The sequence below is a fragment of the Petaurus breviceps genome, unplaced genomic scaffold (assembly GCF_028583685.1).
Source record: "Petaurus breviceps papuanus isolate PSGF00001 unplaced genomic scaffold, PetGlider_PUasm1.0 181, whole genome shotgun sequence".
Classification (NCBI taxonomy): Eukaryota; Metazoa; Chordata; class Mammalia; order Diprotodontia; family Petauridae; genus Petaurus; species Petaurus breviceps.
The window spans coordinates 18530218-18551863 of record NW_027185784.1 but is presented as its reverse complement, the minus strand read 5'-3'; the positions used below and the strand labels follow the sequence as shown (position 1 = coordinate 18551863).

Sequence of the window (21646 nt, the reverse complement as noted above, 5' to 3'; positions counted from 1 at the left end):
CTGTAAATGAGAATAGATCAAATAAAAGTAAATGACTCAATTAGACAACAAGAAATATATTTTTAAAAGACTGAAAAAAAATAATAAAAATATGGTACCATGCAGCAAAAACAATTGTCCTGAAAAATAAATGGAGTAGGAAGAATTGGAGAATCATTGGACTATCTAAAAGCCATAACAACAACAAAAAAAGAGTATAGATATTACATTTCAAGAAATCTTAAAACTTCTCAAATCTTTTACAACCAAAGGGTGAAGTAGAAATAGAAAGAAATTATCAATCACCACCTTAAAAAATCCAAATGAAAATTCTGAAGACTATTATAGACAAAATCCATAGCTTCTAATTCAAAGAAAAAATACTGCAAGCAGTCAAAAAGAAAGATGTTAAGCACCAAGGAGCCATACTTAGGATCACATATGTTTTAGTGGCCACCACCATAAAGAAATGGAGAGCTTGGAATATGATATTCCAGAAGGCAAAGGATGTAGACTTACAGCCAAGAATAAATTACCCAGTATAACTGGGTATAATTATACAGAAGGAAAAAATTGACCTTTAATGAGAGGATTTCCAAGCATTTCTAATAAAAAGACCAAAGCTGCATAGACACTTTCAAGTTCAAATACAGAAGTTAAGAAAAACATTAAAAAGTAAACATGACTAAAGGATAAACTGTTTACATTCCAATATGGAGCGATAATACATGTGTCTTCTGATCCCTGTCATCATAAGGGGTCATAGAGGACATATAATTAGATAGAAAAGTTCTGGAAGTGGTTCTGTTATGTCTTGGAGATCCTCACAGAAGAATGGAAAGGGAGAGGAAGAGGAATACATTGGGGAGAGGAAGGGAAAGGAAGGTTAGGGTAAATGATCTCTCATAATTGGAGTGCACAAGCAGAAGAGTGAGGAACTGGCTAACCCTGATTCACTCTCATTTGAACTAGTTAAAGGAGGGAAGAGAAGAACACACATATACACACAGGTGGGCACAGAAATACATTTCACTCACCGGGGAGATAGAAGGGAAATGGGAGGAGAAAGAATTGGAAGGAGGATATGTTAAGGGAGGGAATAATCCTATGCAAAACAAACTCTGAGGATGAACAGAGATAGTTATAGCTCTTTTGAGGTGGCAAAGAATGAGAATCTAAAGGGATGCCCATCTATTGGGGTATATAAATTGCAATATGTAAATTATGGTATATAAATGTGATGAAATACTATTGTGTTATGAGAAATGATGAAAGGTTTGGTTTCAGAGAAACCTGGGGAGACTTATGTGAACTGATGCAAAGTGAAGCAAACAGAACCAGGGGAACAATTTATACACTGACAACAGTATTGTAAAGACAAACATCTAATGATGAAACATGCTACTCACCTCCTGACAGGTGAAAGATGATTCACATATATATGCATATGTGTGAAACATGATTGTGTATGTTAGATATGTATCTATGTACATCTATATGTATGTTCTTTTAGACATCCCCAATGAAAAAATTTGTTTTGCTTGATTAAACATGTTTGTAGCAGGGTTTTTTTTTCTTTCATTTTTAATTAAGGGAGATAACAGGGTGGATTTTTGCTGATTGAAAAAAAAATAATTAAAAAATACCCAAGCATTTATTAAGCACTTACTATGTAATAGGTACTGTGCTAATCACTGAAAAATAGAGGAAACTCATATTCAAATGAAGGAAACACCATCCAAACAGTGATGTACATACAAGATACTGGGTACATACAAGATTTGCAGAGAGAAGGCACTAGCAAGTGAATGAGGGGAGGGTACTGGGAAAGACTTCTTGGGAAAGGCCCTTGAAGAAAGTGGGATTTGAACTGAGTACTTACATGGCAGTTAAGGGTCCTTTTTCTTTTTTTGTTTATTTGTTTGTTTGGGAGGCAATCAGGGTTAAGTGACTTATCCAGGGTCACATAGCTAATAAGTGTACCAGGCAGTATTTAAACTCCTGATCCCAGGGCCCAGTGCTCTCTGTATCCAGTGGGCTACCTAACTGCCCTGAGGGTCCTATTTCTTGAGAACTAGTCTTGAGCCAAATTCTGATGTTCCCAGGAGGAACCTTGGAAATGCAGAAATACTAGCTAATAGAGTGTGATTAGAGAGAAACCTCCTAATATTGAAGATAGTATGGGTAAACCTATAGCTTTGGTTTTACCTCATGGTTGTACATAATAATTGCTGCTAATTAGTTTCCCAATTAATCTCCTATGTCTGACTTCTTTATCTTAAGTCACAACGATAAATCAAGTGTCACCCAGCTGCCTCTAAAGCCTTCAGTGATTGTCATTTGGCCATAGGATAAAGCACATACTATTTAGCCTTACCTTCAAGGTTCTCTACAATCTCATTCCTTTCTCCCTTTCTAGCCTTATTTCCCATTACTCCAAACTAACAAATTCCAGTCAAACTGGATTGTTATTTTTCTGAACTCAGGATCCCACCTTCCATTTCTTTGTATTTGTTCAGGCAATTTCCCATGCCTGAAGTACACTCTCTTCTCATCTCTGTCTGTCAGAACCTTTAACTTCATTCATTAAAAGACATAATGAGAAGAAATTCAGTTGAGCTAGAGGGGAAATTCATTATTCCAGTAGCTCACAGTATAATGTTGAGAGTTTGGTTTGTTAGCTTCCTCCTTTAACCAATATTTCTTGCTAACTAGTTGTTTCTGCCTGCTTACATAGCAAAACTGAGTATAATCAAATGGGGAAGAGGGGTAGGCAGGAAGAGAATGGACCTTTGTACTACTGAAGTAGGATGCATGCTAAGTTTTTTCACCCTCTAAATGTTGGTGTTCCCAGCATAGTGCCTTGCTGTGATTCAGAACTTAATAAATGTTTGGTAAATTTAATCGACTCTTCCCTCTTGCCAAGACAGGCCAAGAAATATAACACTGCTTTCGTATACTTCTCCTATAATAACTCCCCCCCTCCCTTTTTTAAATCATGAAAGTAGGAGGTGTTTTATATGTGTCTTCTGATAGAATCAGATAAGTTTCTTTAGGGAAAGGTAGAAGTATATCACAAAGTTTTCAAAAGAACTCTATTCCCTCCACCACCACCCCCCCCCCCCGCCCCACCCCCCTCTTTCTGGGAAGTCCGGAATTCACATCTTATTCAATCCATAGAAACCCTGGCTCACCTTGGCTCGTGTGCACTTCTAGGACATTTCCTGGTAAGACTGCTGGCCATGAGGAAGACCCTTGCATCTTGAGAGGGGAAATTAGGAAGAAGAGCTAAATATGTCATGTCCCTAATATTCCCTATTATGCCATTTCCATAATACTATCAGATTAAGATAGTAGACCAGGAAATGTGTGTGGTAATACCATTTGAGGTCTTTGGCCTTTGGAAAGGTAGATGTAAATGATTTTGCTTCTGTAGAAATCTTTGAATGGAGCCCTCTGCTAGCTAGCTCAGAAACAGTTCCCAGATAAAAAGCATTTTATGACACTCCTTAGTTCATAATACGGTCATAGGATTTGAAGCTGATAGGGATCTCAGAGATCAGCTTCCTCCTTTTACAAGTATTCAAAATGACACTCAGCTAACAGCTATGGGTTGGTTGTGGTCTCATTTGTATGACTGTTCCTTCCCTGTCCCAAATGGTAGACATTGTGCCTAAGAAACGCAGGGAGCAGTGGTAACAGTAATGATGATCTGACATTCATACAGCACCTGAAGTTCATCTGCATTGGACAGACACTTATTAAGTATCACTTATCTGTCAGATACTGTGTCAGGCACTTACATTCTTTTGGATGAGGGAAGGACAACATGAACAGATAAATACAAAATACACACAAAATGGTGGTGGGGGTGATGGGAATTATCTTTAGCAACTGAAGAGGAGAGATGAAGAAAGCTACTCTCTAAAAAGTCACATGGAGCCTTAAATGGAAGTCAGAGTTACAAGAGGTGGAGATGAGGAGGGGAAGCCTTTGCAAAGGCACCCAGGTGGGAGATGGAATGTTATGAACTGGGAATCACAAAGATAAGCCAGCTTGGCTGAAACAGAGTCTGTGAGGGGAAGCTCTGTAAAACTAACGTACGACAGGGATGTCAACCTCAAATAGAAAGGGGGAGGGGCACTAAACTCTACAGAAGGGTTCCTGCAGATAGCGTTATGACCTAGAAAACCACATATTCTGCTGTGTTTTCTTTTTGGAGGGGGGAGGGCAGGGCAATTGGGATTAAGTGACTTGCCCAAGGTCCCATGGCTAGTTTTGTGTTGTGTCTGAGGTCGCATTTGAACTCAGGTCCTTCTGATTCCAGGGCCAGTGCTCTACTCACTGCACCACCTAGCCGCCCCTCTAGTGTGTTTTTATTTATTTTGTTAGATATTTCCCAATTACATTTAACCTGGTTTGGCTGTGCTCAGAGGGTATATGTGTGGGAGAGAGGGGGCCAGGGGAGTGTGTTTGACACCTCTGCGCTAGAAAATAGATTGAAGTCAATTTGTTTAAAGCCTTAAATGACAAACAGAAAACTTTGTATTTTATCTGAGAGGTAATAGGGAGCTGGTGAAATCTCTTGAACAGGGAAATGGCATATCTAGACCTATACTGTAGGAATATTAGTTTGTTATCTTTTTTTTTTTTGGAGGGGGGAAGGCAAGGCAATTGGGGTTAAGTGACTTGCCCAAGGTCACACAGCTAGTTAAGTGTGAAGCATCTTCCTGACTTCAGGGCCCTTGCACTACCTTCACTGCACTACCTAGATGCCCCAGTTTGTTATCTTTGCTGAGCCAGGAGTGGAGAGGGGAGGGACCGGAGGCAGGGAGACCTTTTAGGAAGCTATTATGGTAGTCTAAGCCAGAGGTGAAGAGCATCTGAATTAAGATGGGTAGCTATTTGAGTGGGGATATAAGGGAACAAATGTATGAGAGAGACTGTGGAGGGAGAATCAACAAGACTCATCAACCAACTGTATATGGGGAATATGAAGAGAAAAATGGAAACAATGAACTGGAACCTGAAATTTGTAATTAGAAATAACGAAGTTTCTGGAAAAATTACAGCTAGTCCTAACTGCTGATATTTACCAACTACTGGCTAGGTTCTTCTTTGATTCTCATTTCAGCAAGAATTAACTGGCACCATCACTGACCACCTGCTCTTTTGGTTGACAAAATAATAATAATAATAGCTAGCATATCTATGTGCCAGGAATTGCACCAAGCACTTTACAAATATTATCTCATTTCACCCTCTGTGAAGTAGGTACTATTATTATCCCCATTTTACAGTGGAGGAAACTGAGGCTACACCAGAGGTTAAATGACTTGCCCAAAGTCACATCTCAGGTCTTCCTGACTCCTGGTTCAAGTAATTGCTAAGATGTTTGTGTAATGAGTAAATATAGAGGAAATCCCATCTCCCCAATGTCTCTGGCTAGAATAGACATCCATGGTGCTGGACCCCTCCCAGTGCCTCATGTCCTGGCCTTGGAGCTGAATCCCTTCCAGAGACATCCACTCTGGCCTGTTCCAGTACACTACACGTTCTGGCTCAGTACTAGAAGACTTGGTGGTTAGGGTGATGCAGCAATTGCTAGGCCCTTACTCTGTGGCTGCTTGGTGTATGGATGGGGGTTAGAGGTTGCCCTGTGTGAGGCTGCATCAGAGAAGATTGGTCACTGAACCAGGGAGAGAGAAAGAATCACCTTCTCAGGAGATTTTTAAAAGAAGTAAGTCCACTCTTTGAACTTTTTTCCTCTCTCTCTGGAAATTGTGACACATTACTCACTCTTTTTGGGACTTCCTATGAAAAGTTAAGGGGGGCAGCTAGGTGGTACAGTGGATAGAGTGCCAGGTCTGGAGTCGGGAAGACTCATCTTCCTGAGTTCAAATCCAGCCCCAGACACTTACTAGCTATATAACTCTGGGCAAGACACTTAACCCTGTTTGCCTTCGTTTTCTCATCTGTAAAATGAGCTGGTGAAGGAAATGGCAAATCACTTCAGTATTTCTGCCAAGAAAACCCCAAATGCGGTCATGAAAAGTCAGACACAATGAAATGATTGAACAACAGTACTGAAGGGTTAAGGAGGTGTCCTTCCTTATTCCAGGAATTTTCAAATACAGATGCTGTGTGGATGGACTTAAGTCAGGGTCTCAGGCCTCTGGCTGCCTCTCCTGCTTTTTGTTTCTTTCCCTAAGTGTCAGTGGACAAAAAGCAATCCTGAGTGATAGGCTTTTTGGAAGTGACTCTCTTGGAAGTTTGGGAATTTTTGAATTCCTTATTCAGTGCTGATTGTACTTCAGGACCAAGCCTGGAAACTTGGCTTTCCAGGATGTGGTTATTGTTGATGAATTGAGACAAGCATTTCCTGTACTTGACATGGCTGATCTTGAACAACGGCTAAAGATTATGGTATTGGATACAGGATTGGGCTGGAATCTGTCATCCCCTAGTACCCTTCCAACGGTGTATTCCATCCATCACTGGGGGCCATGTCCAGTCATCCTGATTTATATCTTGCCACTGGACCCAGATGGCTCAGGTGGGGAAAGTGAGGCTGGTGACTTTGCACAGCCCTCCCTCACTTAAATCCAGTTCACTTGCAAGTCATGGCATAACCTTCCTGATGCCATGGTCCTCTTCAAGAATGAAAAACAACAACCTCAGGAAGAACTTCCTAAGGATTACTACTGTGCTTTTTGGAAAAGATGACCATCAACAGGAAGAGAGGTCCAGCTCAGTCCTAGTTTATCACAAGGCATCTACCCTGAGGGAGCTGTTGGGGCAGTACAAAGCCAAGGTGCAGTCAGAAGGCCAACTGAGGCATCGAAAACTATCTCATGTTTTAAGGATTTAAATAGCCCCTTCCTGGGAGAACACCAGAGTAGTTCAAAGTTATTCTTCATGTTTAAGTGTTTGTCAGTGTGTCTTTGCAGCTCTTTTGTGTTTTATGCATTTCTTTTGTGTCAAAGATCAATAAAAAAAACATTTATTAAGTTCTTACTCTATGCCAGACTCTAGAACACTGGAAATACAAAGAAATGTAAAGACAACCTTTGTGCTCAAGGAGCTTACAGTCTTTTCTTTTTTATATGTAGACTTTACTCTCAGTTACCGCCGTGAGTTTTCCACCACCCTCCCAGGATATATAAATAAAGAAAACTGAGGTGAAGAGAGAGAAGCTAAGTGTCTTTAAAAGGCCACACAGCCTGACGGCTGAGAACCAAGGGGTAAGTCTGCATGCCAGTCCCCTCTTCCCCTCTCCAGACCGAGGACCCTTTCTCAATACTCTTCTATGTAAGGATGCATGTAAGGACAATAAACCACCAACTCCAAAGTCATAGTAAACCCCATCCATAGCCTCCTTACATGTGTCTTGGTCTTCTTTGATAGGTCAGCAGGGGTATACATGTTTAGGTATAAACAGTCTTCAGATATTTTCAAGGAAATTTTTTCTTCCCAGTGGGTTAAAAGGTGAGAGAGTAACTGGGCACACATGGGTGGGTAAGTAGTGATGCTCTTCACACAGCCCCAGGGCTCTGCAGGCTGGGGTGGAGTAAATCTCAGGGCTCCGAGAGGAGCTTTGGCAAAAGGGACACCCAGGAAAACGTTGACAGTTTTGTCAAATCCTTGTAGGCTCTCCAGTTTGCCTTGGACTTTTCCATACTGAGTGTCCACTACAGGTGTTGAGGACTGCTGTCCTTGCAGGGAGACAGGAGTGAGGGAGCAGAGGACCAAGGAAAGCAGCCACATCTTGTCTGGGTCAGTGTGTTTCCAACCGCTTGGTACAGGTATCTAAGCTGTTCTGCAGGGCTGCCTGTGCTGTGAGCTGCTGAGAGGCTCAAGGAGCTTACAGTCTAATGGGGGAGATAGCATGTAAATAAATGGGTACAAATAAGATACCCACAACAGTCAATGGAAGGTAACCTTACAAGGAGCTGTAAGAGCTGGATGTTAAATAGCTGTCCTATATCTGATTTACATTATGCATCAAGCAGCTTTCAATACTTTCTTTGGGGAATATTAGCCAACCCAAAGCTTTAAGTGCCTCTCCCCAGGACTCTTGGGATGGGAGGCCTAATGAATCAGAATTTGAAGAAAAAAATAGCCTGACCCCTTTCTTCAGAGGCTAAGCTACCCTCCGGACCAAACCCAGGTCAGAAACATAGGTCCTGAGGGCAAGCACTTCAGTCCCCCAAGTCTAGCAGCAGTTGTGTGTTATTACATTTGGAAGAGTAGATCTTGTTTATACTCCTAAGATATAAAAGTGGGGATGGTCTGACAGATGAGAAGCAGCTTTGGAGACTTGGGAACTGGGAGTCGGAAGATCTGAAACCTTGCCCTGGCTCCAGCCCTAATTTACCGTGTGACCTTGAACAAATCACTTCTCTCTTGGCCCCTACTTTCCTTATCTGTGAAATGAGAGGTTTGGCCTAGGTGGCCTTTCAGGGCACTTTCAGTTCTAAAATTCTGTAGTCAAGTGATATTGAACAGATTGATTTCTTTTTATACTTTTTTTTTTCTTTAACTTACCCATGTGCCTTAAAGGAATCGTTCTCAACTCAACAAAATCAAGCATTCCTAATTTTCAGTGAGCCAAATCAACTGTAAGAGCCACTAATTACGAATTGTCTCTATCGACTCCTTATCTTTCTGTTCTGTTTTACTTGGCAGAACAAAATGAAAATCAGCAACACTGATATCATTAAGTGCTCATTATATGCTATAACGTAAGGCTAAACCTTTATTGAGGACATATTGTTTGAATGAATTGCCAAGATAAAAATAAACTATATCTCTCAAATAATTATTGGTGCCATTTTACAAAGTTCAAACATACCCTTCAGAGTAGTATCCAGAACCTTCCCATGGTCTTCATTCTAGCCAATAGATTTTTGGCACACTGACCAGATTGTGACTGCCATGTTGATTCAGCTATATTGCTGATTTAGAGACCATTGCTGCGAAGAAAGCTGTTAAGAAAGTATTACTCTATGGTATTTTAGAGCTGGAGGTGATTGAGTGGAAAGAACTAATAAGGCGAGGCAAGCCAAAGCACTAAACATTTGTAAGGCTCAAAAAGATGAGGCGACTTGTCCAAAGTCACACAGGAAGCAAGTGATAGAGACAACATTTAAACACAGGACCTCTGATTCCAAATTCAGTGTTTCATCCAGTGTACCACTTATTGCTAGCTATGTGATTTTATCCAACCCAGGAAAGAACTGATTTCTATCAGTCTAGAGGTACAAGTTCATTCTGGCTTTCTCAAAGAGAGAAGTCTTCCTCATTCCTGTGAATGGTTTTCCCCTGTAGTTTTTTTTCCTGGCAATGGCCTTTCCTGCTATAGTCATTCCTAGTTTTCTTAATATAGGTTATCTGCCTTGACAGGTCAATCAATTAAAACTTATTATTACTAAAATTTATTAAGTATCTACCATGTGCTGGGTACTGTGATAAGTATTGGGGACAAAAAGGGAAAAAAAATGAAATTCCCTGACCTCAAGGATCTTTCTTCTATCAGGGAAAATAATATATACATATATCAACAAATACAAAATATAGTCAAAATAAATTTCAAGGTCATTTGAAGGTGAGGGAGGCCCTAGCAATCAGGGGAAGGAATCAGGAAAGGTCTCATCTAGGAGAGTGTGCTTGGGTTGAGCTTGGAAGGAAGTTAGGGATTTTAAGAGGTAAAGGTGGGAATGGAGTACCTTCTAGGCATAGGAGAAGCTTGGGCCAAGGTATAGAGTTGGGAGATAGTAAGTATATGTATTAACTGCGAGCCAGGCTCATGTGAGTGTAGAGTACGTGAAGTGGGAGTCATATATAAGAAGCCTAAAGAAGTAGGCCAGAACCAGAACAGGACTAGGAGGGACTTCGAATGTCAAACAAAATAGGGATGAAAGAGGGAGTCATGGAAGCTTCTCAGGCAGGGGAGTGAAGAGGTCACACCTGGGCTTTGGGAACATTACTATGGCAACTGTGGAGGATGGATTGGAGGCGAGAGGATCTAGGGGCAGGAAGACCACTAGACTCCACTTTGTGTCATCCCAAAGCTGTTCCCAGGTCGGTATTTTCTATGAGTTCCTGCATCATTCAAGGCTTAAATACACTTGCATAATTTGGAATGGATTGTAAGCATGAAGATGTTTGCTGACAAGCACTAGTCAACTTAACTCTGATACCTGGGCAGGTAGGAAAGGGGACAGGCAACCAGAGCTATCAGAGAACTAGCAAGTGTCAGCTCTTGAGAGTCATTTGTTAAGTTTTTAGTTGTGAGCATTTACACCTCAAAAATGTCTTAATGCTGCCAGTCAGGTTTCATTGATTGCCTAGGCTTAATCAGCACACCACTGGAAGGAATCTATACTGGATACACTCCAATTTATCAATACTCTTTCTAAAATCTGGTGCCCAGAACAGAAAAATTCAACTCTAGATGTGGTCTGATCCAGGCATAATCCAAGGGGAGAATATTGTCCTGACAATTTCCTCAGTTCTGGGTGTCACATTGTAGGAAAAACAGTCATAAAACTGGAGTGTTTTCCAGAGGAGGGGGGAGCAGAAGGGCAAAAAGACTATGCTGTACAAGTCCGTCAATAGTCAATAAACACTTATGTTTATGCCCCAGGCACTTTGCAAAATGCTAAGGATACAAAAAGAGGCAAAAGACAGTACCTACACTCTGGGAGTTTACAATCTAATGGGAGAGACAAGCAAAGAAACTAGACAAAGCAAGCTATGTACAGGACAAGTAGGAAATAATTAACCAAGAGAAGATAGGTTGGGAAAGAGTTGTTTGAAGATACCGGGGATGCTTCACCTGGAGAAGAGAAAACCGGGATGGGAGACACAGCAGCTATTATCTTTAAAGATTTGAAAGGCTATCATTAGGAAGAGGGATTAGGCTTGTTTTTCTTGACCTCAGAGGTTAGAATTAGGAACAATGCAGGGAGAGTGCAGAGGAACAGATTTCAGCTCAGAGTAACATGGTGTTCTGCTTTGTTTTTCTTTTTCTTCTTTTTAATTGCCGATAAGTTCTGTCCCAAAATGAAATAGGCCTTCTAGAGGGGTGGTGAGTCCCCCAATCAATCAGCCAATCAATAAACATTTATTAAGTGCTTCCTAGGTGCCTGGCACTGTACTGAGTGCTAAGGAAACAAAACCCAAAAAGATAGTCTTTTCCCCAAAGTAGTTTACAGCCTAATCAGGGAGGTTCCCCCCTTACTAGAGATCTTCCAGGGAGGCCACTTTGGGGGAAGTCAAGGGGATTCCTAGCTAGGTATAAATTGGACTGTGGAAGTCTACTAGGGCCTTTTCCAACTCTTGCCATTCTGCACTTCTATAAGGGCTCCCCATTACAGGCACCAGTGAGCTGGAGGAATCTTCTTCCTTCCCCAAGTCCTCTGTTATTCCTCATCTGTCAAATGACAAGGCGGGATGGCCAACATCTCTTCCGATTCTAACATTCCATCATCCTACAGTTCTATGAATCTCTTGCTTCCATTTTTCTTGTTTTTCCAACTCCTTTCTTTGCTTATCTTATTCTTCATTGTTTCAGCAGAGGAAAGAGTGCTATACTTAGTCAAGAGAAACATGAGTTCAGATCTCATGTCTTTCACTTCCTAGTTTTATGACCATGGATAAGTCACTCAACTTCTCTGATTCAGTTTCCTGACCTACAAAAATGGGGCAAATCATAGTCCTTACTATTTCTGTGGATTTTTGTAAAGATCTTTAAGTTTCCAAAGTGCTTTAAAAAACTTAAACACTATAAAATAGTTATTTTGTTTACTCTTACCCTTCCTCTCTTTTTTTCTCTTACTCTCTTGTGTCTTAGGCTTGGGAAATCCCATGGGAAACATAGAAACTGAAGAGTTTATTGATATTTGTACTAGGAAAAGCAATTACACAATCATTTAAATTAAAACTGACCCTGGGATAAAATAATATTTTTTTCTCAATAATGCTTCACTTCAGACCTCCCAGGGCTTTTCAAATATAACCAACCAGTACCTATTACTGGAAGTTCACTTAGGGGCAACTGATAACACCAGAAAGAACCTTGGCCTAGTTAAAGTATATTTGCCTGGAGTCTTGTGACTCTGATCAAGAGAGCTCTAAATTGAAAAGAGGAGAAAAGAGGAAAATGTCCACATATAATTTATTAAACCAGATACCACTGGGACCAGCAAGATCTTTTTAAACCAAAGAATAGAAGTAGAAAAGACCAGTAATTCAAAGGAAAGCATAGCTGAGAAGAGATCCAGTAATAAAATCTATGACTTCAAATATCCAACTACAAATTATGAGTAATGAACTGTACTAGGAAGCCCCAGGAAAATGTGACTATATAGAAATCATTGAGACTTGGTGGGATGGGGGATAGTTAGATGGAATATGATGTTGGAAGGATATAGCTTATTTGTGGGAGGAAAAAATCTTGGACCTGGAGAGGGGGGTGGAATCATGGTGATTCACCATTTGGGTGAAAATCAATGGAGGGAGGAACAAAAGCAATATTGTTGTGGCATATTCTACAGACCACCTGGATGGAAAGGCAGAATACACAGTGCATTTAGGAAACAGATTACAAACTTGGTATGAAAGCACAGTATAGTAGTAATGAGTTTGAGGAGGGGAAGAGATGGGGAAATTTCAACTATTTGGACTCTCCAAAACTCTCCCTAACAAAAAGTGCTTGGTATATAGTAAATACTTAATATAGGCTTGCTGACTGGCTGATGTGAGTAGCAGTTGATAAATTCTTAACTTGTCTTAATGATAATTCTATCCCCCCCCCATTATTAAATTATTTATTTTTAGTTTTCAACTTTCACTTCCATAAATTTTAAATTTTCTTCCCCTCCCTCTCCCCTCCCTCCCCAAGATGGCTTGCAATCTGATATGGGCTCTACACATATATTCCTATTAAACACATTTTCACATTAGTCATTGTTGCATAGAAGAATTATAATGAATGGGAAAAATCATGAGAAAGAAAAACAAAACAAAAAAGAAAATAGTCTGCTTCATTCTGTATTCCAACTCCATAGTTCTTTCTCTGGGTTTGATTGGCATTTTCCATTGTGTATCCTTTGGAATTGTTTAAATCTATACTTTAAAAAGTAGAAAAAATGGTGAGGGGAGATGTTATTCTGGACCTGAGAGAGAGGAACTGGTTGCTGAATAAGAAATGTAATGTTTGGAAGGAAGTAACCCATCTTAAAATTTAAGATGGAAGAGAAGAAAGAAAGCATCCTAAATTTTGGAACAAAAGACTTCAGAGTACTCAGAGGATTCTATGATGAAAAATCTCCCAGGAGAAATCAGCCCAAGAAGGACAGAAAGCCTTTAAGAATGCAATCCTGCATTAAATATAAATTATTTTAATGAGAAAGAATAGTGATTGCTGGCCGAAGAAAACAGTGTAGATAGATTCAGGGGCTGGGGGGGGGAGGAGGGGAGTTCATCAATAAGCTTAGATTTTTAAAAAGAATATAGAAAATAGAAATAATTATTTGGTAATTGAGGATGAACAAAAACACTTGGCAAGGTCCTGTAAGAATAGTGTCCGAAGTGCTAAAGATCATGATCACTGGCAATGGATGGATGCTAAGTACAAAAAAGCTTTGTTGAAAACAGTGTTGAGGACAAAAGTCTCAAAGAAGAGAAAGGGAAGAGACCAAAGACGGGAAGGGAAAACTTCTCGGGACATAGAGGGGGTGGTGGTAATGGATGACAGAGAGAAGACAAAACTACTCTCCTCTTCTGCTATCCGGCCTCTAACCTGTGGATAGTTGGAGCCAAACAAAGCAGGCTAGAGATGGGAAAGTCAGGCATCAAACAGAAGTTTAATATCAAAGTGAGGAAAATGACTTGCAAGCAAGGAGGGGATCTAAATACATGCTAGGGTCCTGCCCTCAGTGGGGGGACCTGCATTGGTGTGACCAAACCTTGATTTATATATTTGTGGCTAGACAGACTCAAATAGTGTGGTGTAGCAACAGCAGTGAGACAGAACAGCAACAGTGAGGCAAGTTTCTAGTGACGCTTTTTGGCTAGTGACAAAAAGCCCTTTCATATCAAGGCTTCATGTCTGGGCCTGTTGGTGCTTGCACCAGCTCAGGGACCACCAGTTCTGTGATTTAGTCACAGTGGTGTTCATCCAGAGGTAAGCGCAAAGGATTATTGTTAAGCCAAGTTCAGGGCACAGCTTACTTGCTGGGCCTTAGCTCTGGGAAAAAAAGGTGTCTCCCAATAGCATCTTGACATTTTCCCCTTTTGGTCAAAGGGAGGACAACTCAAAGAACCGCCACCTTTTTGGCCAATGAAGGAGAAGCAGGTTTAAGCCAGATGCCACGAGAGTCTGGTTGGGCCAGGACAAGATGTTGAGTTAAATAGGTCTTGTCTAGCCATTGTTTCCTTGCAAGTGGAAAAGAGAATAAAACAAGAATGTAAAAAAATAAAATAAAATAAAAATTAGGACAGTATACTGAGCCCTTATCTGGAATCTTGAGATAGATGCTTCTGGGTCCATAGTAGATAAACCTTGAGGTCCCCAGAGGGTTCTGTCATTCATTTAGGAGCTGGAGCTTTCTTCAGATGATCTAGGAGTACACACCCACAAGTTTGACAGCTATGGGAGTAGTCAGAAGGCCCTTGGAAATAATGATTGATTGACAGTAGTGAGAAAAGTCCTTGCATCAGTCTTTGCATCTGAGTTTCTGGTCAGTATCTCTAGATAGCACATAATGATGGTCCAGTTTCCCAGCCATGCAAGGCTAGGTTCAAACAATGCAATAAAGTTTTCTCACAATTCCCATAATTATATTAAGTCAGGTACAGATCAAATTAATTAGAGGTCTCCCAATGGACTAGTTCTGAGGAGGGAGTTTACATGTCACTAAGGTAACCAAGAAAACTTAAACACAAATATCTTGAAACAAAAGACCAAAGCAATACAATAGTCATCACCAATATTGAACATTTATAAAAGGAAACAGTGGTGGTCAAGATGACTTTGTTAAGATAGAGTCAACTTGGCCAAAGTGGAGGAGTAGAAACAAGACTTCTGTGCAGCTCTGGCTTCCACTCCTCCAATACATGTAAAAAACGACTCTAAACAAACTTTAGAGTTACAGAACCCACAAAGTGACAGACAGAAACAAATCTCCCACTGAAGAAAGCCTGGCAGGCCAGCAGGAAGGGTCCCTCACAGCGTGCTGGGAGCAGAGCCCAGCCCCGCTTGAGCCAGCTGCAGTGGGTGGCTAGAGCAGACTTCATGAGAGTAAATCACCAGCAGCTGTAGAGGTTTCCAGACTTCTCAATCCATAAATGCCAAAGACAAAGTAAAAGGTCAGTGTGGAGCTTTATTGGAACAGGGGGAGCGTGGGCTAGCTGCTACCCCCAGAGCAAGAAGCGGTGGAGGCATGGTGGCAGCACTGCCACGAGGCTTCTTCCAGAGCTCCTGTCCTACAGATTGTAGGGGGACCAAGCAACCATTCAGAGGGTAATTGCTCTTGCTTCGACCTGCTTGGATCCGGATTGCAGTCTTGGGTGGTAGTCCTGTGGTTTGAGACCAGTGAGCCAGAGCATGTGGGGGCTGTAGAGAGGGCGCCATCTAATAGCTCCACCAGCTGCAAAAACTCCAGCTATTTGGGGACATAGCTCTCTATCCATTCTGGAAGCATAGTTCTACTGTAGCAAAGAGCTCAAAAATCAAGTAACTGGTTGCCAATATGAACAAGCAGAGGAAACACAAACAGACAATAGAATCCTTTTTTGGGGGATAAAAAGGATCAAGGCATGGAACAGGAGGAAGACAGTGAAGTCAGAACTACTGCATCAAAAACCTCCAAGAAAAATATGAATTGCTTACAGGTCATGGAGGAGCTCAAGAAGGATTTTGAAAATCAAGTAAGGGAAGTAGAGGAAAAATTGGGAAGAGAAATGAGAATGATGCAAGAAAATAATGAAAACTAAATCAACAGCCTGCTAAAGGAGACCCAAAAATACACTGAAGAAAATAACACCTTAAAAAATAGACTAACTCAAATGGCAAACGAGGCCTAAAAAGCCAATGAGAAGAAGAATGCTTTAAAAAGTCGAATTTGCCAGATTGAAAAGGAATTTCAAAACTCCTTCAAAATTAGATTGGAGCAATTGGAAACTAATGACTTTATGAGAAATGAAGATACTATAAAACAGATCCAAAGAAATGAAAAAATCAAAGGCAATGTGAAACATCTCAATGGAAAAACCACTGACCTGGAAAATAGATCCAGGAGAGAGAATTTAAAAATTATTGCACTACCTGAAAGCCATGATCAAAAAAAGAGCCTAGACACCATCTTTCAAGAAATTATCAAGCAAAATTGCCCTGATATTCTAGAACCAGAGGGTAAGATAGAAATTGAAAGAATTCACCAATCGCCTCTTGAAAAAGATCCCCAAAAGAAAATGCCTAGGAATATTATAGCCAAATTCCAGAGTTCCCAGATCGAGGAGAAAATACTGCAAGCAGACAGGAAGAAACAATTCGACTATTGTGGAAACATGATCAGGATAACACAAGACCTAGCAGATTCTACATTAAGGGATCAGAAGGCTTGGAATATGATATTCTGGAGGTCAAAGGAACTAGGACTAAAACCAAGAATCTCCTACCCAGCAAAACTGAGTATAATGCTACAGGGAAAAATATGGTCATTCAGTGAAATAGAGGACTTTCAAGCATTCTTGATGAAAAAACCAGAGCTGAACAGAAAATTTGACTTTTTTTTTTTTTGGAGAGCAACTGGGGTTAAGTGACTTGCCCAAAGTCACATGGCTAGTAAGTGTGTCAAGTGTTTGAGGCTGGATTTGAACTTAGGTCCTGCTGACTCCAGGGCTGGTGCTCTATTCACTGAGCCACTTTGCCACCCCTAGAAAATTTGACTTTCAAATATAAGAAGCAAAAGAAGCATGAGATGGTAAACAGGAAAAAGAAATCATAAGGAACTTATTAAAGTTGAACTATTTACATTCCTACATGGAAAAATGATAATTGTAACTCATAAGACTTTTCTCAGTATGAAGATGGTTGAAGGGAATATATATGTATACATATGTATAGGAGGATATATGTATATACAAATACATATGTGTGGGGGCATTTGTATGTTCATGTATACATAGAACAGAGGGCACAGGAAGAATTGAATATGAAGGAATGATATCTAAAAAATAAAATTAAGAGGTGAGAGAGGAATTTATTGGGAAAAGAAGAAAGGGAGAGATAGATTAGGATAAATTATGTCATATAAAAGAGGCAAGAGAAAACTGTTACAATGAAGGGGAAGAGCAGGAAGGTGAAAGGGAATGGGACAACCTTACTCGCATTGAATTTGGGCTAAGGAGGGAATAACATACACACTCAATAGGGTATCTTACCCTACAGGAAAATAGGGGAGTAGGGGATAAGAGGGGAGAGGATAGAAGGGAGGGCAGATTGGGGGAGAGGGTAGTTAGAAGCAAACATTTTTGAAAAGGGGAAAAGGGACAGGGTCAAAGGAGAAAATAGATTATGTGGGGGGTGGGATAGGATGAAGAGAAATATAGTTAGTCTTTCACAGTATAACTACTATGGAAATGATGTGGGTAGCTACACATGTATAATCTATATTGAATTGTTTATCTTCCCAGTGGGAGTGGGTGAGGAAGGAAGAAGGGAAAAAAAATCTGGAACTCAAAGTTTTAAAAAGAAATGTTTAGGGGCGGCTAGGTGGCGTAGTGAGTAGAGTGCCAGCCCTGGAGTTGGGAGGATCCAGGATTAGTTCCGGCCTCAGACACTTAACACACACACACACACACACACACACACACACACACACACACACAAACTGGCTGTGTAATCTTGATCAAGTTACTTAACCCCAATTGCTTTAAAAAAAGAAAAAGAAATATTTAAAAATTTTTGTGTGTTTTTTTTTTTTACATACAACTGGGAAATAAGATATACAGGTACTAGGGTATAGAAACCCATCTTGCCCTACTAGAAAGTTAGGGGGGTTAAGGGGGAGGATATAAGAGAGAAAAGATTGGGGGAAGGGGTATTCAGTAGGCTTGCTTTTGGGGTGGGGGTAGGGGAAAGATAGGGTAAGAGAAAAAAATGTAACTCAAAATCTTGTGAAAATGAATGTTGAAAACGAAAAATAAATAAATTTTTTAAAAAGAATAAACTTTTTTTGAATGCAAACAATTTAACTTTATGGAGACTCATGATTTTTTTTTTCTATGTTTACCTTTTTTATTCATCTCTGGTCTTTTCATCAGGAATGTTTGAAAGTACTCTATTTCATTAATACCCATTTTTCCTCTGAAGGATTATACTTAGTTTTTCTGGGTAGATGATTCTGGGTTGTAATCTTAGCTCCTTAGCCTTCCAATCCCTCCAATCTGTTAACATGGAAGCTGCTAGATTTTGTGTTATCCTGACTGTGGCTCCATGATATTTAAATTGTTTCTTCCTGGCTGCTTGCAATATTTTCTCCCTGACCTGGGAACTCTGGAATTTGACTATAATATTTCTAGGAGTTTTCATTTTGGGATCTCTTTCAGGGGGTTATCAGTAGATTCATTTTTTTCATGTTTCTTTTTTTTTTTTTGGAAGATTTTCAAATGCTTTATTAACTTCTGGTTTACATCATTCATTTCTGCCAGATTTTGAGTTACAAATTTTTTCCCGGTTTTCCCCCTACCCACCACCCCAAAATAGCAGTCCCACAGGATATCCAGTCCTCCAATCTGCTCTCTCCCATATCTTCTCCCATACCCCCTTCTACTTTTCCAGTAGGGCATGGTGGATCTCTATGCCCCAGTGCCTGTATATCTTATTTCCCAATTACATGTAAAACGGTATTAATAATACTGTGTGTGTGTGTATAATTTTAAACATTTGATTTTAAGACTTTGAATTCCAGATTCATTCCCTTTCTCCCTTGTCACCCACCCTTACTGGGAAGATAAGCAATTCAGTATAGGTTGTACATGTGTAGCTATGCAAAACATTACCATAGTAGATATATTGTAAAAGACTGACTATATTTCCCTTCCTCCTATCCCACCTCCCACTTGTTCTATTCTCTACTTTGATCTTGTCCCTTTTCAAAAGTGGGTGCTTCCAACTTCCCTCCCCCCCAAGCCTGCCCTGCCTTCCATCATCCCCCCTCTCATTCCCTTCCCCCCCTACTCTCTTGTAGGGTGAGACCCTATTTAGTGTGTACATCATTCCCTCCCTGAGCCAAATTCAATGAGAATAAGGTTTTGCCTTTTTGCCTTCCTGTTCTTCCCCTCCATTGTAACCATTTTCCCTTGCCTCTTCTATATGAGATAGTTTACCCCATTCTGTCTCTCCCCAGATCAGAAGATTTTTTCAATTTCTATTTTACCTTTTGGTTCTTGGATATTGTAGTAGTAATGTAATTTGAAGTTCCTTTTGTATTGCTAAGCTGAGAGGTACTTAGCCCCTAGTTCAAATTAAGCCTCTGTTAAAGAAACAGAAGGTATGAGCTCCTGTTGCTGATGTAACAGGAAAGGGCTGAAAAGGGAGGAGCAATACTGTATATAAGGAAAAGCCCCAGAGAGGGAGAGTCAGATCTTGGAGCCAAGTTCTGGAGACTGAGGAAGAGAGGCCCAAGCTGGAGAGAATGATTTTTATTTGGAGAACCTGGGTGAAGTGATTCTGATTCTGGGAACCAGCTGAAACTTCTGCTGAGTCTGAGGGCCAACTCCTGAGGATTTCCAAGGACCAGCTGGAGCTGCTGGAGACTGAAGAAGCATGACTGTGAAGCTGGTACTTTTTATGATCCTGTTTGTGGCTTTGTTGAGCCATGACTTCCCAGGAACAGAGACTGGGAAGGATTTAAGGTGGACTGGACACTGTGAGCTTCAGCATGAAACAGGAACTGCGTAGAGAGCTGGACAAGGAACTGGGAGCTGTCTGCCTTTGAATCCAGGTGACAGTTTGGTGAATCCAGGTAGGAGCTGGGACCACGGAAGGGGATCCAGGGAATGTGAGAGACTACCCTGAGTCAAACTGAAAGAAGACTTTACTTGGATACTGTGTACTGACTGAGAAGATTGTAACTTATTTGTGACTGAGGGGTGGATGGCCTGTGTATTTTATACTACCCCTTAAGAGAGTGCTGAGTAGTGATTGATATTGTAACTTAGTCTGCCCCATGTGTGGAGAGCTTTGACTATTGAATTTTGTGAGCTTAGCCTCCTTAAGGATGATTGAATGATTGAGTTCATTGAATGATTGATTGACTAAATGATTTGTACTTTGTTCAAAACTATGTGACCACTGTGGTGAAAACTACGTGGCCATTTCTGTGATAAGTTGTTATGAATGCTGTATTTTGATTATCTGTGATAAGTTGTAACATTGTGAATGCTGTACCTTGATTTACTGTGAATGTTTTCCTCTGATTTGTTATTGAATAAATACAGTGTTCACTATACTGTGTAATCAGAACCTTGAAAAGCCATTCACAGTAGCATTCTTCTGGAAAGCTACTTGTGCTTGGCTTTACAGATATCCAGATAGCTTTCCTTGATAATTTCTTAAAAGATGATACCTATGTTCTTTTTTTCCTGATCATGGCTTTCAGGCAGCCCCAAAATTCTTAAATTATCTCTCCTTGAACCATTTTCCAGATTAGTTTTTTTTCCAGTGAGATATTTCACACTTTCTTCTATTTTTTTATTCATTTGATTGTTTTTTCTTGATGTCTCATGAAGTCATTAGCTTCCAGTTTCCCAGTTCTAATTTTTAAGGAATTGTTTTGTTCAGTGAACTTTTTTGTACCTCTTTTTTCATTTGGCAATTCTGCTTTTTAAGAACTTCTTTTCTTCAGTGAATTTTTTACCATTGTGCCAATTTTATTGTTTAAGGTATTATTTTCTTCAGTGTTTTTGTGCCTCTTTTAGGTCTAAATTCTATTTTCATAATTTTCTTGCATCACTGTTATTTCTTTTAGAAAATTTTCCTCTGCCACTCTTATCTCTTTCTTTAACTCTTCCAGGAATTCTTGTTGGGTTTGGGTCCAATTAGCAGTTTTCTTTGAGGCTTTTTTGGTAGTTGTTTTCACATTGTTTTCTTTTTCTGAGTTTTTGTCTTAGTCTTCCTTGCTATGGTCAAGTTTTTTTTGTTGTTGTTTCCTGATTTTTCCAGCCTGTTTCTTGACTTTGAAGTTTATCTTAAACTTGGGTTCTACTCACCCTAAGGTGAGAAGTCACTGTCTCAAGGTTTAGGGCTTTTTCATGTTGCTGTTTCAGAGTTAGTTCTGGGAGTCCTCAAGTTTTCAGTGCTTCCAGGGGGTGTGATTAGTACTCTCCTGGTCTGTGCTCTGGCCTTTACCCAGAAAGGATCCCTGGTCTCCTGCAGCCACAAGTACTAGCATTCTTCTTGACCTTGAAACTGTGACTAGGTTCCCTTCTCTCCTGTGGCTGCACTACGAACTTAAGGAAACCAGCTCAGGTAGAATATGGGTTTTCATTTACCCCAGTGTGAAGGGACATTTTATGACTTAACTGAGGGATGAGCTTTTTGGGGATCAGGGGGGGGAGAGAGAGAGAGAGAGAGAGAGAGAGAGAGAGAGAGAGA

General features: G+C 40.3%; 1 protein-coding gene across 1 annotated transcript in view; it reads left to right on the top strand.

Moving 5' to 3' along the window:
- Positions 1-7207: 7207 nt before the first annotated feature.
- Positions 7208-21646, top strand: part of LOC138160631 (solute carrier family 23 member 1-like) — a 53539-nt gene continuing 39100 nt past the window's right edge. The window contains exon 1 of the mRNA XM_069087287.1: positions 7208-7223. The gene's annotated coding sequence lies outside the window, so the exon portion shown is untranslated. The remainder of the gene's footprint in view (positions 7224-21646) is intronic.